The following is a 16,610-nucleotide window of genomic DNA, read 5'->3' on the forward strand; positions in this document are numbered from 1 at the left end:
TCCTCAAATATGAAATTATCAAGGGTATTTGACCATCTGGAAAGCTTGAGGCAAATAACATGTAATTATTAAACCAGAAACATCAGACAAAAGTTAAAAGCCTCAGATGATACGGTTTTGTAGAGTCTGTTAACTCAAAAACATTTCCAGCTTTGGAAGAAAATATTTTATTTTTTATTTTTATTTTTTTGCCCTTGGTGAAAATCCAGCAGTTTTGAAAACATCAATAAATATTTTCAAAACCAAGAACTGATTTTTAGTACTGAAGGTCTTGCATATCCAATATGAAACTTATTAATGTCTGATGGGCACATTGTTTTGCAGAACAATGTGCACCAACCAGGCATCAAAATAACAGCAGTTTGGGCACAAGAAAGCAGAGGTAGTCAAAATTCACAAGTTCATTAAAAAATTGGAAAAAGAAGATTTTTAGTCAAAGTTAACAGGGTAGTCAAAGCTTCTGCAGTGCTTAATATTTAAACCAAGTGGAAGAAGCCCTTGAGTTCCTTTACTGAACAGAAGGCGTAAAAGGAAGAACTAGTAAGTACCCACAGTAGCTCCTCCAGTGATAAAGCCCTGAGTCATTTCACCCATAAGACAGGAATTGATCACACTGAAACAGATGCCTCTGTGCATACAGAAACAGGGGAAATGATGTTGCAGTAGGAAGAACAGTGCAGCCTGCGTGGCACTGAGAAAAAGCTGACAGGCTAAATGCAGGCTTAAAAGGAGCCAGAACTGCAAGCATGGTTCTTGCTGTCTTGAAGGAAACAGCACTGTGTTCTTTTGGAAACAAGCAAGATGACATCCAAGACACTGCTGATGCAATTTTTCCTCCCAACAAGCGCACCCCAAAGGATCCTGAGATTTGGCTGAAGCCTAGGTAAAACTTTTTAAATTAATTAATATTAAAATTGTAGGATGTTAATGGTGTGTCTACCTTCCTACTTACATATACTAGACTTCTCCCCCAGATTGCAACAAAACACCTCTTCATAATAATATTTGTCTTTCTCTTGTTTTTTTTCTTACATGTCAATATCCCTCATAAGATGCTATGACACTATAACTGCATGATTCAAGATGAAAAAGGATTAAATATCAGTTCACACATTTTAAGATATCATACTTTTGTTGCATTTCAAACAGCAGATAGTGGTGGTTTATCAGCATGTGTTAACAATTACCAGATGATTCATTTTAACAGCCACTTCCCTGTAAAGATTTCAAGATTTCTGAGCACAAGGACTGTGTCATTTGGCTAATCTGCTTATTTTATTGTCCAAACCAAAGCTTGCTCATTCTTTGAATTTCATGTTTGCATTCAGAATTCTTTTGACTAGAGGTTTGGGAAGTACCAAATGCTTGCCCATCTGGGAAGGACATTTTAATCCCCAAAATGGACCTGCTGACATGAAAACATATTTGGAATCACTCACAACTACTGAATAGTTCTTTGCAAATGGCACTTCAGGCGTGGGGCATGGGAAATAGACTTTTATTACCCACACACCCTGTTTATAGAAATTAAAGTAGTTAGTAAAGTATGTTATTCACATGTTTTGTCTAGTTTGTGGCGCTATTTCCCTTTTGCTTCTCACCCAATAACCTTCTACTGATGAGCAGGACACCTAAGTAGCTGTCTGCCATCACAGCTGCTGATGGTAAGTTATATCTTACAATGCTGAGTCCAACCTCTCCTGAAGGGAGTGATATATAGGCTCATATCTGACAGCATGAGAAAATAAAAGCAGGTCTGTATAACCGCACAGAGCAGGAGGTTGCCTTGGGCAGCAAAATATAATGGGCTGCAAAATGTTAAGAGACTGTTTACACACTGGCTGCCTATTGTGCTGCCTGAACACAAATCATTTCATTCAGATAAAATTGCACTGAGCCATATTTATGTACAGCTTTAGGGAGTACGTGAGACGTCCTTCAGCTCCATGCTTGACTTTTCTTAATGCAATTAATTGTGTTTTCAACTTTACCTAAAAGGTAACATTTTCAAAATTGTGTTGGGTAGAGGTAGCCACATATTTTTTCCATCTGGGAGTTGTGCTGTTTCTTTGGTTCAAACAGGAAGACCACATACCGACTGTTCAGAGTGAGGCAAATTACAGCTGTCCCCAACAAATATGAGAACTTGTGTTATAAAGCCACAGCTCCCACCTCAGCTTGATCCAAGCAAGTCTTCTACAACCAATATAGCATATGGGATCTTAACTGGAGTGATCTTTTGCACCACCCTGCCCTCAGCAGTAGCTACCACTTGTGGCCAGAAGCAGCTTTACAACCTAGAAAATATCAAATATTTTACATGTCTTTTTTATATAAATGAGCAGCATTCAATCATAGATCAGATAATTTCCTGATGCCAACAAAGCAGAAGGAACAGCTGGTAGGATATGAGCTATCTTAAGCTCAAAGTCTTTATAAAATCTTGTTCATTTGATTTGGAGATCCATCTCCATTTTCAACATCTACAGACACATTTCTATCTGTAGATTTGCATCAGTATTTTCAGTAATGTATTCTTTGGAGTTTGGCCATTTTAGTCAGTGTATCTACCTAAAAGCTAACAAAGAAATACATCAAATATCTTAATTTATGGAGAAGTAACTCTCCAAAATTTCTAACTTACAGCCTATTGGCCCGTAGTACTCGCTTTGTTGTAAAAAAAGTACATGAAAATCTGCAGCTATCTGATCTATTGTGGCTTTAACTCTCTCCTCTCCTGAGTGGAATGAAAGGGCATTTCTATATGAATATAATTACAAGGAGCTCAATGATTTATACAAATTTTTTCCATTGATACTTTCTTAAAAATTTATCCAATCATGTCAAGATATGATTGCGGGTTTGTGTGCTGATTTTCTGCAAACCCTGGAGATATTGGATGTAAGTGGCAGAAATATAAAACCAATTTCAAAAAGATAACTGCAGACAGAAACAAAGCTTTGCATCATTCACATATAGCAGTAGTTTTTGCTGGAAACTCTAGGGGGCTCAACCAACCAATGAGAAAACTCTTCTGTTCCAAGTAGCTTAGAGCACTTAAGTTTTGGACACCTGCATGCATATCTATTTACACAGACAGAACCCGCGAGTGTAAATTTCCCTATGCAAACATGCTATTTTAATGTAAAACACATCACTTCTTTAATGTTTATTCTGCAGCTGAAAAAATCGCTCATCGGTTATTTAAAAGCTTGGATCCTTTCAGTATCAAATTGACACAAGAAAGGGCAGGTGTGAAGAAGAAAAAAAAAAAAAAACAACCTCAAAAATAACTTAAACACATAAGAGATGAGCCCTGAAGTAAAAAAAGCCTTTCTATTCTTCAAGTCATCAACCTGCTGTAGTGGTTAACTTCAAATATATAATTTTCCTTTAACACTGGAAGTCTAGGACTATACTACCACATACTTGACTTTGTATTTAGGGATAAACAATAACTTTGGTTATTTTCTATGTCTTTCACATGTCTTAAATTCCACAATAATGAAAATTGTTCTTATTTTTCATATTTTCCCACATTCCCAGGCCCTTAAGTTTCAGAAAATCTTTGAAATCCTTCACTTCTTGAGCTCTGTGACAAGGTAACATGGAAGGCATCAAATGAAGGAAGAGAACTGAAGGAGAAATGATCAGAAACAGGATTGAAAAAGCTGCATCAGGTGTCCTCATTAGTACAGAGTAGATTTTAAAATCAGATAATATGGATATCTATTTCATTGTGATATGATGTAAAAGATCTATTTTATACTCAAATATTTAAAGCATAGAGTTTCAAGAAGTAACACTGAATAACCTTTAGGTTAAATCTTAATTTTTTCATAACTTTACATTTTTGTAGCACAATTAACATAGTATGGTAACTCTGTACCGAGGATAACTGCATGTTATTCATAATCACCATCTTTGCCTCATAATGTTAATGCATTAAAAAAAAAAAAAACAAAAACACCTTAGTTGCAAAGTGCTGTAAAAACTTTTGTATCTCTATCAGAAAAATAACTGAGCACACCACTCTACTCCAGCTCAGCTTAGCCTTTTATAAAGGATCTCCCAGCAGGCATCATCAAATGATTCCACCTGTCTTCATTATTACAGTAGTAGAAACAAATGCTGCTGTGAGAAATCGGCATTCATTGACATCATTGATCTGACATGCTGAATTATAATTTAAGTTACACTTAAATTCCCTGCACATGGTAAAATGGAAATCCCATCACAGGGATTAACATCTCAACATTACTGAGCAAAGTAAGAACTATACGCAAAAGGTACATATAAACTTCTCTGATGTTTCTCAGTTCTTAAAACTGAATAGCTTAACTGCAAGATGGCATCTTGGCTCCTACTCAGCCTCTTCTTGTTCAGCTAGACTATTTACCGTATTCTTCCCTGTTATGCTGAGAAATCTATGTGTAGTTTCTTTTTAGGTCTTTGAACAAGCTGTGTGAGGGCTTTTATCACCTTCTTAACTTGTCTCTGTATTTCACTGAAAGCTATAGTCAAACTAACAATTTCTTATGAGAGAGAAAAATAGTTATTTTGCATATTCTTTTGCATTTAATAAGAAATAAAATGCCCACATGATTTCACTCAACATTGGCCTTGGTTCAGTGTAAACACTTCACGTTATGGGTTTGCCTCTGGGAGTGAGAGTGAAGGAGCTTCAGTTTGAGCAACACCAGGGATGAACCTGAGCACAGCTGTTCAAGATTCACTGTACTCTCTCCAATGACTCTTAATTCATTCATTGCAGGTAACTCAAAAGTAAATGACTTAAATATGGCTCAAACCATACAGAATCCATTTTCTTTTCAGATTACTCCTTATTTTTAAAAGTTGCAAGAAAAACATTTAATGAGGAAACGAACAGCTAACAGGAGAACTAGTCTGTCCAGGGGCAGGAGCTTTACTTTTGTTTTTATTTTATTTCAAAGTAGAAGTTTCCCCAGGTATTTTGTAGGTAGATTTTTAGTGAATAGATCTCTCTTTTGTGTGTTCTCCTAAATTATTCCTGGTTTAGAAAGAAATATAACCAAGTATGTGTTCATATAAATATAGAGATGCAGCCAACAGAGATTGCTTTTACATTTGCCTGTCAGGTTACTCCAATCCTCTCTCTTCTCAGAGAATTAACCCTCAGACCTAGCTTTGAGATAAATAAACAGTGCTAAAAATGCTCTAATTCTATTCATTCCAGTATAATAAAAGTAATAATATCTCATTATTTTCTTTAGAGTTTGATAACTGGATCCCGATCATGGGCTCCGTTTTTCCTTATCGTGACCTCTTACATTTGATTTTCTTTAACTAACATGAGGGCTGCTTTGAAAGTAATGCCTCCTATTTTATTGTGTTGGCCCACAGCGTCAAAGGTGGATGTTGGTGTTTAACCTTCCCAACAATATTCCCTTAATTTTTTTTTTTTTTTTGACACCAGATGGCAGCAGAGGGGCAATCTGATGTAGCGGCATCTGATGGGGAAAAGTATGTGATGGAAAAGCGTTAAACTGAATTTCTCCATGTGGAGAAAATTGGAGCCACGGACCTTCATTGTTTCTTGCTGAACATTTATGGAGACCAAACAGTGGATATGAGCGAAGTGATATGTTGCATTTCAGCAGTGGTGACAGCAACATGGAAGACAAACCGTAATCTGGATGGCCATGCACAGCTGTCACACCACAAAATGAAGAGCATCTTGATCAGCTCATCCACATTAACAGGCAGATTACAGCAAGAGAAATGTGCAGAACCGAATATTGGTTTCAGCGTGTTGGAAACAGTAATGGCAATGTTGCAATATCACAAAGTTTGTGCCAGATGGATCCCAAAAGTGCTCACACGGGAACATCATTTGCAAGTTTGTCAGGATCTGTTGAACCAATATGAGGCTGAAGGTGACAGTTTTCTGGATTGCATCATTACTGGTGATGAGATGTGATGTCACTACCACAAGCTTTAGCCAAAACAGCAGTGCACTGAGTGGTGATGTGAATTCCCCACTAAAGAAAAAGTTAAATATGGTAAAGTGATGAACCCTGACCTTTGGGATAGGAAAGAGGTGATTCTTCTGGATTCCTTGAAACCCAAACAAATCATCAACTCTGACCACTACGTCATTATGTTGACTAAGCTGAAGGCTCAAAGTTCCAGAGTCAGGTCAGAGTCAGAAGGAAAAAAAACCTTTCTCCTACAGTGCAATAACAGCAGGCCCCTTTCCTGTTTAAAGACCGTGGAGCACAGTGCTGACCTTGAGTGGACTGTCTTACCACACCCAATGTAAGGTCCGGATTTGGTGCCTTCTGACGTCTGTTTGTTTGGGCCAATGAAACATGAATTGTGTGGAGAGTATTTTCCTATCAACAATGCATTCATAGCAGCTGTGAAACAGGGGGTCACCTCCACTGGTGCTGGTTTTTATGAGCACAAAATGCAGGTAATTGTTCACTGCTGGTGAAAATGCATAGCTAGTGGGTGTGACTATGTTGAAAAACAGTATTTTGTATCTGAGAATTTGCTCTATCAAATAGCATCATTGCATTCTTTCTATCTGTTCTGTTTCCATGGAAATGAGTAAGAGGCATTACTTTCAGTGCATTGTATGTGTTGTATGTTTTCTCTTTCCTTCTGATAGTCTTACAGTTTCTTCCTTATACTCCTGCCAGCCATTTCAATAAGAACACACATCAGCACAGTCTGGCATATAATCAGCTTTTTCAAATTCTAAAAAAACGCTTTGTGTTTTTTGTTTTGAATGTATATTACAATTTCAAATCTGATTTCTTTCTAAATATCAGTGTTTAAGATGTCAGAATTGGGACAGCATCAATTCTGAACTTCAACTTCCTAGTTGTTATGAAAAACTTTCACCCAAATCTAATTTTGCTGCTAAATGGGAATGTATATAAAATCGATATTGTGTCAAAATATGTCTATGTAATACTCTCTTTTAGTCACAATAGGATAGGTGTAATCTCTAAAAATATATCTCATTCACTATAGTATGGAAAAATGAAATAAATGTATACACTAAGCAAAAATGGGTTAGAGAAAATCAGTAGGTGTGACAAAGCTAGAGACAAAACGTGAACCATTATGAAACACAGACCACAACGTGTAGTACAACAACATGATAAACAATCTTACCTACTATAGGCACATCTCCTGAGATACATTACATCCTATGATTGCATTTTAAATGGCTAAAAACTAAGGAAACAATTTCCAATCTTGTAGTTTTTAGAAGGGACCGAGTATGGTTCCACTGCTAAAGTAATTACAGATTATAATTAAGTGACTCGGATATAGTTGGCTTCTCTTAGCACTTTCAATTCCCAGTAAAGCCAGTGAGAGAATTTAAATCTTGAGTGTGTGCAAGTATATGCCTATCTTGTAACCTATTGGTAGTTCTACACAAGTCAAAAGGGTGCTTCTGGGCTGGAGAGAGTTGAGCAAGACATTGAAAGAAAGGATTCAGTAAATGTTGTACTAGGAAGTGGTGGAAAAAACACATCAGTGCATCAGTGTACACCTAATTTTATAAGGCAGCATAATAAAAGAAATTTTAAAAACAAATCTTAAACTGGAATACTAAAAAATACATTTGAGGCAAGCTAATTCAAAAAAAAAAAAAAAAAAAAAAAGAAAAGAAAAATTGAGTTGCATTTGTATGAATGAAATCTAAATTCTTCCATTATAAATGCAGAAGAAAAAAAATGTCAAAAAAAAGAAAACAATGCTTAACCTTCTGTATGTTACCTTACTTAACAGAACAGTTTCAAATTAGAGAGTTCCAGTAGCACGATAGAAAGATGCTCATCCTTGTAGGCTTAAACTGCCAAAGAACATAGAAGGAAATTCTGGTTAACATCCATATAGTATTTGTACACTAATGAAAAAGTATAATAATAAAATAGAAAGAGTCAGTGAAGGTCCAAATGTTAATTGGGAAGCTGAAGACTGCAATATAAACCCCTGGAGATGTTTCTACCACAGATTTTGCATGGGCCATGAAGGGATAACCTCAAACTATATCAACATATTGTTTGTTGATTGGCTGCCATGTGTGGCAGAATCTTTTTGTATTAATCCCATAGCAGATGCTAGTGAATATTCAGCATAAAATAGAGAAGTTCATGTTAGCATTCCTAGAGCTGTGATTATAGCCCATAGAATCATGGTTGTAAATGGCCTCTTGGGATAATCTGTGTATAAAAGAAGGACTCCAGATTGAGAAAATAAATCATGACCAAATATTATATAATTTACACATTTGCTAACTAAGAACATTAGTCTATTAGTCTATGCAAATAGAAGAACAAATGAGCAAAAATTATAGCCAGGGGCACTTGAGCATTCAGCTTAATTTTTGTATTTGATGTGATCAATACCATGCAAAAATCCATCTTGACTTCCATCTTTGGGTCCTTTTATCTATGTATGTTGGTGGAATGAAGGTAGAAGACAGCAATGCACTGTAATAGTAATGATTTGTGTGCCCCATCAGCTACTCCTCACCATCTACAAAGCTATGCCCCAACCCCTGCTCCAGCAAACTGAGCAGATGCCATTCCCACAGCCAACACAAATAACTGCTGCTACAATGGACAACAAAAGCAATGCTGCGGCACCTGCTACCCTGGCCTGCCGAGAAGATGGTAGGCTATCATTCAAGCCAGTGGGAATAGGGCCACATAAATCCAAACACATTCCCTTGTGAACTCAGCTGCTGCCTGATCTGGGCACAGGCACATGGCTACCAGCCAGGTTCCCTCTCCTGGTTACAACCCTCAGGAAGCCTAAGCCTGGTATCGTCCTGCTGAAAATGAAAAAACAAATCAGGCTATCTACCTATGTGGCAGAGTGCAAATGACAGGACTTCAGTGGGACTCTGTCAAATTGCGCTCAGTGTTTTCAGGTCATACCATGCGGTCATAAAATAAGCCTCTGAGAGGTTCCTCAGATCCACAAGGACGTAACATTTTCAACTGCTCAGCTGCTTCTTTCTTAGCCAGTTTAACAAATTTCCTTACTGTTTCTTATGGAAACAGTATAACTGTAGAAAATTTGTACTAGGTTCTGAAGTATCATAGGTTTCTCAGCATCATAACTCTCAGGAGAAAGATAGCCTCTGTCCTGACTCCAAATTTAGTTCTAAGAACTATAAAATTCAATGTGACTAAAACAATTATCTCTCTTCTTACTGATATATTATATAGTTATACATCGAATAAAACATCACCAAAAGCTTGACAAGCTCCAGGAGAAAATACAGAATCTGAACTTCCTTTTAAAGAGTTCCAGTTTGTTTTACCTTGTTTTCTTCAGACCTATCATGACTGTAGGACTCTGGAGGACCTACAGAGGGAATCCATTTAAAGAAAAATCAGTAAGATTATATTAACAACTTCATTGTTTCTGTGCTCTGTAAATAAGAATGATTAGCATGACAGTGTTTTGAATAGTCTAAAATTATTCAGGACTTGAAAAAAGAATAAGCAAATCTTGACCTCCAAGAAGTGTGGTTATCAAAGCTTTTGAGAAACTAAAAGACTTGAAAACACTTGAAATATAAATCCATAAACCTATTAAATCAGAGCCTTGCCATAGACTATTTGCCCAGGGTTTTGTTTTTTTTTTTTGCTTGTAAAGAAAATAAAAGCATACAAGCTGAGCGTGGGTTCCTGTTGAGATCAGCCTGATTGCCTTCCAGTTTACCTAACAGAGAGTTCTAGTACTCGTGGCTTCCTGCCATAAAGCCAAGCATATGGATATCTGAGCATCCTGGTTCCTATACAGTGAAGTCAAGTTCTCTTTATTCCAGTAGGACTAGAAACCATAACTGAGATGAAATTTTCGGAATGAAGTATTTTGATTGTATAAATGCTAATCATGTTTTGATTTTCCTCTCCGTGGGAAATCTTTAAGTGGCTCTTATTTCCAAATTCAGATGGAAGGACTTTTTTCCCAGAATCCTCAACCAAATATGATTTTTGGCTATTTACCAAGCCTCTTAAGAGCTGGTTCCAAAATATACCATGGAAAAGTAGAATTCCAAGCTGTTGAGAGGACTGTACTCCAAGCGAAGCTTTTGTGAATGAAAAAAATGCTCTCTTTCAATGAGTACTTAAGGTTTGAATAAATCTTTATGTTGTGTTCATGCTACTTTTTTCAGCAGCTGAGAGCATGATTCCAGTGCTCAGGTCTGCAGAACTCAGAAGAAATATTTCAATATCTGCTAAATGTATGTGCTTAAGGTAGGTTATAGTCGCTCCAGCTTTTTCTCTCACCTAAACTCATTTATAATCTGAATGGCCTTCTTCAGGACCCTACCTTGCTCTCCACCTTCCACTCGTGTGTTTTATATTTAGTGGCCATTCATGTGGCATTACACTATTTTTGCAGTTAAATTCACATCTTGTATTTTGTTCTCTGAGAAAAGCTCAGTTTTCTTTTTATATCTCACTTTCTCCCCATATGCTTTTACCCACTCTGAACTCCTCTTTTCATTTCATTTTTATAAATAAATTCCATATTGAAATGTAAACATTTGCCACGACAAGATATAAATACAGACTTGTGGTATACAAGCATGCCAAATTTAAGAAATATTGTGGTAAATGTGATGCCACAGAAGAGTATTTGTTTACCTTTTTTGAGGCGCCATAGTTATTTAAGTTAAATTAAGTTTCAGTCTTTTTTTCGTAGGTTTTTGTCCATCACTGGAAAGCATTATTGGCACTTACAAAATTAACAATTAAACACACAGATTTTTTACTATTCTTTAGAAATAACTTTTCACTCACAGTAAGAAGTAACATGACACATTCTTACTATCGTTTTCTAGATTGGGTGGATCATTTTCCCAGTTAAAGAAGGTGTAAGAAATGTGGGTGATAGGTCTACAGTAAAAATAAAAGTAACTGGATATATAACCAATATGTCAATAATATTTATTCTTATGGAAAAAAATAGCTTTCTAACTTTTAATTTGATACACACTTTAGAAATAATATTTGACCACTGAAACTTTGAAAGGATGTAATTAATTGGAAAACTGAGGCTGTTTGAATTATTTTCTTAGCAACATTTGACTAGCAAATAATTTCCATACCAATGGAAATGGTATGGAAATGGCAATGCTCTCTGGAAATAATTCTTTTTCATAAGTAGTTGCCAAAATAATTTCTTTCAATAATTTCAGAATGTGGCAATAGTGCTACATTTTCCATAGTGCTAAATTTCTTACCAGTCATATGTGACATAAAATTGATTCTGACAGTTAGTTGTCTTTATTTTAATATTCTTTTGCTAAGGGACTTTTTCAAAGTAGCAAATATTCCCACATATTTCTGGTATGAGTATTTGGTCTAATTATTTGTATGAAAATGAGCTTAATGACTTGGATCATTTCAGCCTTAGCAACAAAGAGAGATAAAATGTCCTTGTACCACTAGTTTCCACATAAGGAAAGAGAAATAATCCAATTCAAGTTTGACACATGATACTAAACATTTAATTTGTTATCATGTTTATAATCACAGCTACACTTTTCAAAGAAGCTTATATAACATTATATATTGTTGTATATGATACTAGCATTTATTCGAATACATAGGAACATAAGTGTGAACATGATGGGAAAGGGCAGAAGCCCATCTAACTTTGTTACAGCAGGGAACAGTGGAAGTACAAAATGATCTTTCCTTCACTGTCTCTCCTAGTTCCTTTCCTGAAATTTGGAGTTTCCTACAGCTACAAGTGGCATCAAAATAATGCAATTTAATAACCCTTGACAGGCTTTTATTCTCTACTTTCTGATTTTTTTAATGTCTTTTATACTACTCGTATGTTATTTTTTGCATAGGAAAAAGTACTTGTTTTCCTTTCCCATATGTGTGCATTTAATCATTTTATTTGGTGTCTTCCACATCCTGAGCAATGTGAAACATCAAATAACTATTTCCCGTTCATCTTCTCTCCAGCATTCAGGATATTGTATTTTTTTTCTCATATCTATTGCCTGCTCAGCTGAGTCATTTCCAGACTGAACTGTTCTGGTCTGTTTTCATCTTTCTCTGTACTGGATTGACTGTATCCTGCTTGATTTGATTCAACCAAAACACCAAGGCACATTAAGTATCTCTTTTGCTTTGTTGTTAATTCTTTCATTTAATACTAATTCTTAGCACCCTAATTCATTTTTAATTGATGAGGAGTGTTAAGCTAATAACTTGAAAAAACAGTTTATGGTGTCTACAAGATCCTTTTTGTGAATTAAAGTACCTTATTTCTAAGTAGGTAACTCCAAAAGTAATGCCTCCTCTTTAAGTCCATGGAAACCACAACAGATACAGAGAGCACAGTAGCACAATTTGGTAGAACAAATTCTCAGGTGAAAAACACTATTTTCCAACATAGTCACTACCACTAACTGTGCAATTTCCCCAGTAATAAACAAGAGCATATGTGCTGTGCTCATAAAAATCTGCACCAATGGAAGTGACCCACTGTTGCTGTTGTCACTGCTGAAATGCATCACTCACCATCTTACTGAGCTTGCATCCACTGTTTGGTCTCCACAAATGTTCAGCAAGCATTGATGAATGCCTGTGGGTGCCATTTTTTCCACACAGAGGAATCCAGTGACAAAGCTTTGCCTCATATGCTCTTCTGTGTCAGACATCATTGTGTCAGACTGCCTCTCTGCTGCCATCTGTCACACAGCAACATGTAACAAAATACTGGCAGGAAGGTTCAACCTCAACTACCATGCCACCAATGTTGCATGTTGTCATAAAACAGGAGGCATTACTTTTGGAGCACCCCTCATATTTAGTCCATTATCTCATCTCTGACTGAACACTTTCAGTTATTGTCTCATTACTGCATAATTTCACATGCGCTGACATTGATCTTCATCCTCAGCTCAATAATTTGACTGCCACACAATAATGTTCTTGGGGCAACACCTCTCTTCTTTTTCAGACCACATGTGATCTTGCTAAGTACCACATGCTGAAGAGCAGATACTTGAGATAATTCAGTGGCAAACTCCCTGTTATAAATGTTTGCCATTTATTAAATGATGTTCATCAAAGAAGATTAAAAAGTAACACTCTCAAGTTGTTAGTGTGTTGATCTAAGCAGTATGGGCTCAAAGCTCTGATCATTGTATACTTTATAAATAATAACTTAATTTACATTATTGGAATGTATCTTTTGGATGTGCCCCTGTTTAACTATTGATGTGATGGCAAGAGTAGTCTCTTGACAAATGGGAAATCTTAGTTCAAAATAGGCAAGCGTGTATGTGAAGACAGATCAACAGTCCTTGAGTTGAGTTCATCACCAAACTGCTGAGCATTCCTTAAGACACTATGTGTCTTATGTTTGGTGTTTTGTTGTTGCTGTTGTTTTTTAAATTCGTTTGTTTCTTGGTTTTTTTTTAAAGAATTGTTTGAAAGAGTGACCTGACTTTGGTGCTTAATTCTACAGGAGTGTTCACAATAGTGAACTTCAGTATTCCCTACAAATGGCAGCAAACACCTCTGGAGGAAAATACCTAAAGGTGTCTGAAGGAACAAGTTTGATTATGTTTTTATCCAAGGTTTACATAGTGATATTTATAAATGTAATTAACAGTAAGTGTAGCTTTATTTTTAATTTATATTTATAGATAAAAGGATTTAAAATGTATCTTTGTTTCTGATGGAAACATGGCACTCATAATTGGGGTCTAAAGTGAGACTGAGAATGGAGGAACAGGCTGATGGATGAGTTTCAGCATTACTGAAGGCCAGGACAGCTCACATGGAAGAAACCTCGGGTAACAACCTCAGACAGGAAAATGCTTATCTGGATTTTTGCATGGCTTAGATACTGAAGTCAGTGACTGACAAGACTGAAAGCTATAGTAAAGCGTGCTTCACTAATCTGATGACTACCAAGCTGTTTTTCAAGGAATGATAATGTTGAATTACTTTACGTTTTTCATAGGAACTCGAAACATGAAAGTTATGTAAGTTATATATGGAGGTCATATACACTGCTATAATTGTTACTATTGAGTATTCTAACAAAAAGTAACATGTGATAGTTTTGTTTTTGTTTGTTTGTTTGTTTTATAATTAATGAAGCCTAAGGAAGGAGGTTAGATTTCTGCCTCCACATACAGAGGAAAAATGAATTTATTTTGAAACCAGCAAAAACACCTTCATCCTAGCTGGGCTGTCTGTGAACGGATTTATTACAAATTATTGTCAGAGAATTGTGACCAGCATTGAAATAAGTTTACCTGCTTGAGATTTGTGTGTGTGTGTTTGTAATGCTGGTGCTAAGACTGAACATCTGCTGTGTACCTGTTGGTAGTGAGTGTTAGCAAGGGTAAAACAATCTTTCCCTTCTTGCACTTTCCTTTGCTGGAATGAAGGTCTGTTCTGTAAAATATAGGGGGAGGGACAGAAATATGTAAATCAACTTATAGTAATGGATTACATTGCCTTACTAAGCTACTTCGCTATCTTAGTTCTATCTCTGTATTGTTAAAAACAAGCATAAGTTTGTCACAATTCTTAGACTGGGAACTCTGCATTATTTTGACCAAGCCTGAGGTGCTAGTCAATAGCTCCGTCAGTGGATGGCAGACCAAAGACTTTGACAGGCAATCCCTAAGTTCTGGAAAAAACATTTCAGATAATTGTAGGCAACAATACAGAGTTGTTGGACTAAGAAATAGTCAAACTCCATCACTGCTGGTACAAAGTAGTGTTAGTGAAGAGGATCACCTGTCCTGAAATGCAGCCAGCACGCATCTGTTTCCTCTGTGTAGAACTTCTGGAAACAAAGCAAATTAACTTTTGAAAAATGGTTTTGGGGAAAACTTCAAGAAATAAACTATTGGAAAACCAGTAGTACAGAAGAACCTCAAAGTAAGTGAAGAAGTTCAGATCTCCACCACATGCTTAAGAGTGCTTTATAAATACAAATGTACAGTTTCCACAAGCCAATGACAAAGGTCATTTAAATGCTCTATTTTCTCCACTGAGATGAATGCCTTAACCACTGCAGGCTACATAATATTCTGAGGTTGCCCTCTTGTTGGACCCTTTATACAAACAGCAAAACAGCAGAATGATTGGGATGTTTGGCACTACAATGGCAATTCTAATTCCTTCAGAAAATAATGGACATGCTTACATTGTCTACAGTTAGAGCAGCTATCAATGAGACAATTGAAGTCTCTAGTTTCCTACAGTTTTGACAATCATTTTGTCTTAATATATATTATCCCTTTTCACTCAGTTGTTCAATTAATTTGACTTGAATGTCTAGACAACTTTGGAATTACCTACAATATTTTCAAATAGTGACGTTTTGCAAAGCTCTAGTTATCAGCATAGCACAAAAAGACACAGAATTAAATCAAAGAACCATTCATTTTCCACATTTGTCTGTATTATCTGGAAATATTCATTGTGGTGGATGCCAGTATGAGCTGATAATTTTCTAATGTAACAAGATAAACATCTACATCTGAAGTAATGCTACACTGGATTTTATTGTATTGATTGCATCAGTGTACTAGAAGTTTGTGGTTGCTTAGAGAAACAAAGATACCAATGACAGGACTAGTGGCAAAAGAAGGTGTGCTTAGAGAAACCAAGGATAAGAGAGGTGTGAGACTTCATTTTAAGATATACAAGGAATACATTCCTATAAGTACCATATGGACCAAAACCCAGGCTTTCTCACCTTTCTGAGGAGCTAGCCATTGCAGGGAATATTTAAAGCCTCTATCTAGAGGTGGGACTAAATCAAATTCTCTTCCCCCTCCAACTATTTCAGCTGAACAAAATGATTACGTGCCAATGTTATGTTTGGCATACTGTAGAAGTGTCACAGGTTAACCAAAAATCTACCTGCGCCCATGACAGGGGGGTGGCTGGCCCGCAGGGCCGCTAGCCCAAAAGGAAAGGGAAAAGTTAATTAGGAAAAAAACAACGGCAATGATCTAAGGAGGCACACTTCTTTACTAAATACTATATCGAAATACAGGATAACACAATATAATACAATATAATTGAAAATTGAGCTAACGAATCAAGCAAAATAGGAGAGAGAATGAGTCCCAAAACTGAGAGGCCTATTGTAACTCTAGGCAAAATGGCTGGAAGGCTCCCACACGCTCCCCCCTGGCTGCCAGGATTCAAGAGAGATCAGTCCAGCCTGGGAGTGAGATTATATAGTGTCCTGGTCCCGTGTCTTATCCCTGACCGTGATGTTCTCTGGGATATGTAGTCTTCTTCTGTGAGCTGCACATTCGGTAAAATTATCCATGCATTACATGACGTTTTGATGTGGAATACCAATAGCAAAAACTACAAAATCATGACACTTGGTGCATTGGTGTTCCTCCTGAGTTGCATTTAGATGTCAAAGTGATATTGCAGAATTCTCTGTAAAACTAAGAAGTATCTGAATACATTTTTGGAATATGTAATTTAGGAGCTGTTAGAGCCCAGATCCTGGAAACAGAAATGGCAGACAGTGCTACTCCATAACCATACCTATTATTTCTAATAAATAAT

At 36.5% G+C, this 16,610-nt stretch overlaps 1 long non-coding RNA gene across 1 annotated transcript; it reads left to right on the forward strand.

Annotated features, from left to right (window-relative positions):
• The first annotated feature begins 563 nt into the window (after positions 1-563).
• On the forward strand, positions 564-16,065 carry LOC107311941. The gene is made up of 4 exons (XR_001554314.2): positions 564-883; positions 5,459-6,457; positions 10,196-10,277; positions 13,519-16,065. It is a non-coding gene; the product is annotated as an uncharacterized LOC107311941 (long non-coding RNA).
• Positions 16,066-16,610: the final 545 nt, after the last annotated feature.

This window comes from Coturnix japonica, chromosome 3 (genome assembly GCF_001577835.2).
Source record: "Coturnix japonica isolate 7356 chromosome 3, Coturnix japonica 2.1, whole genome shotgun sequence".
Taxonomy (NCBI): Eukaryota; Metazoa; Chordata; class Aves; order Galliformes; family Phasianidae; genus Coturnix; species Coturnix japonica.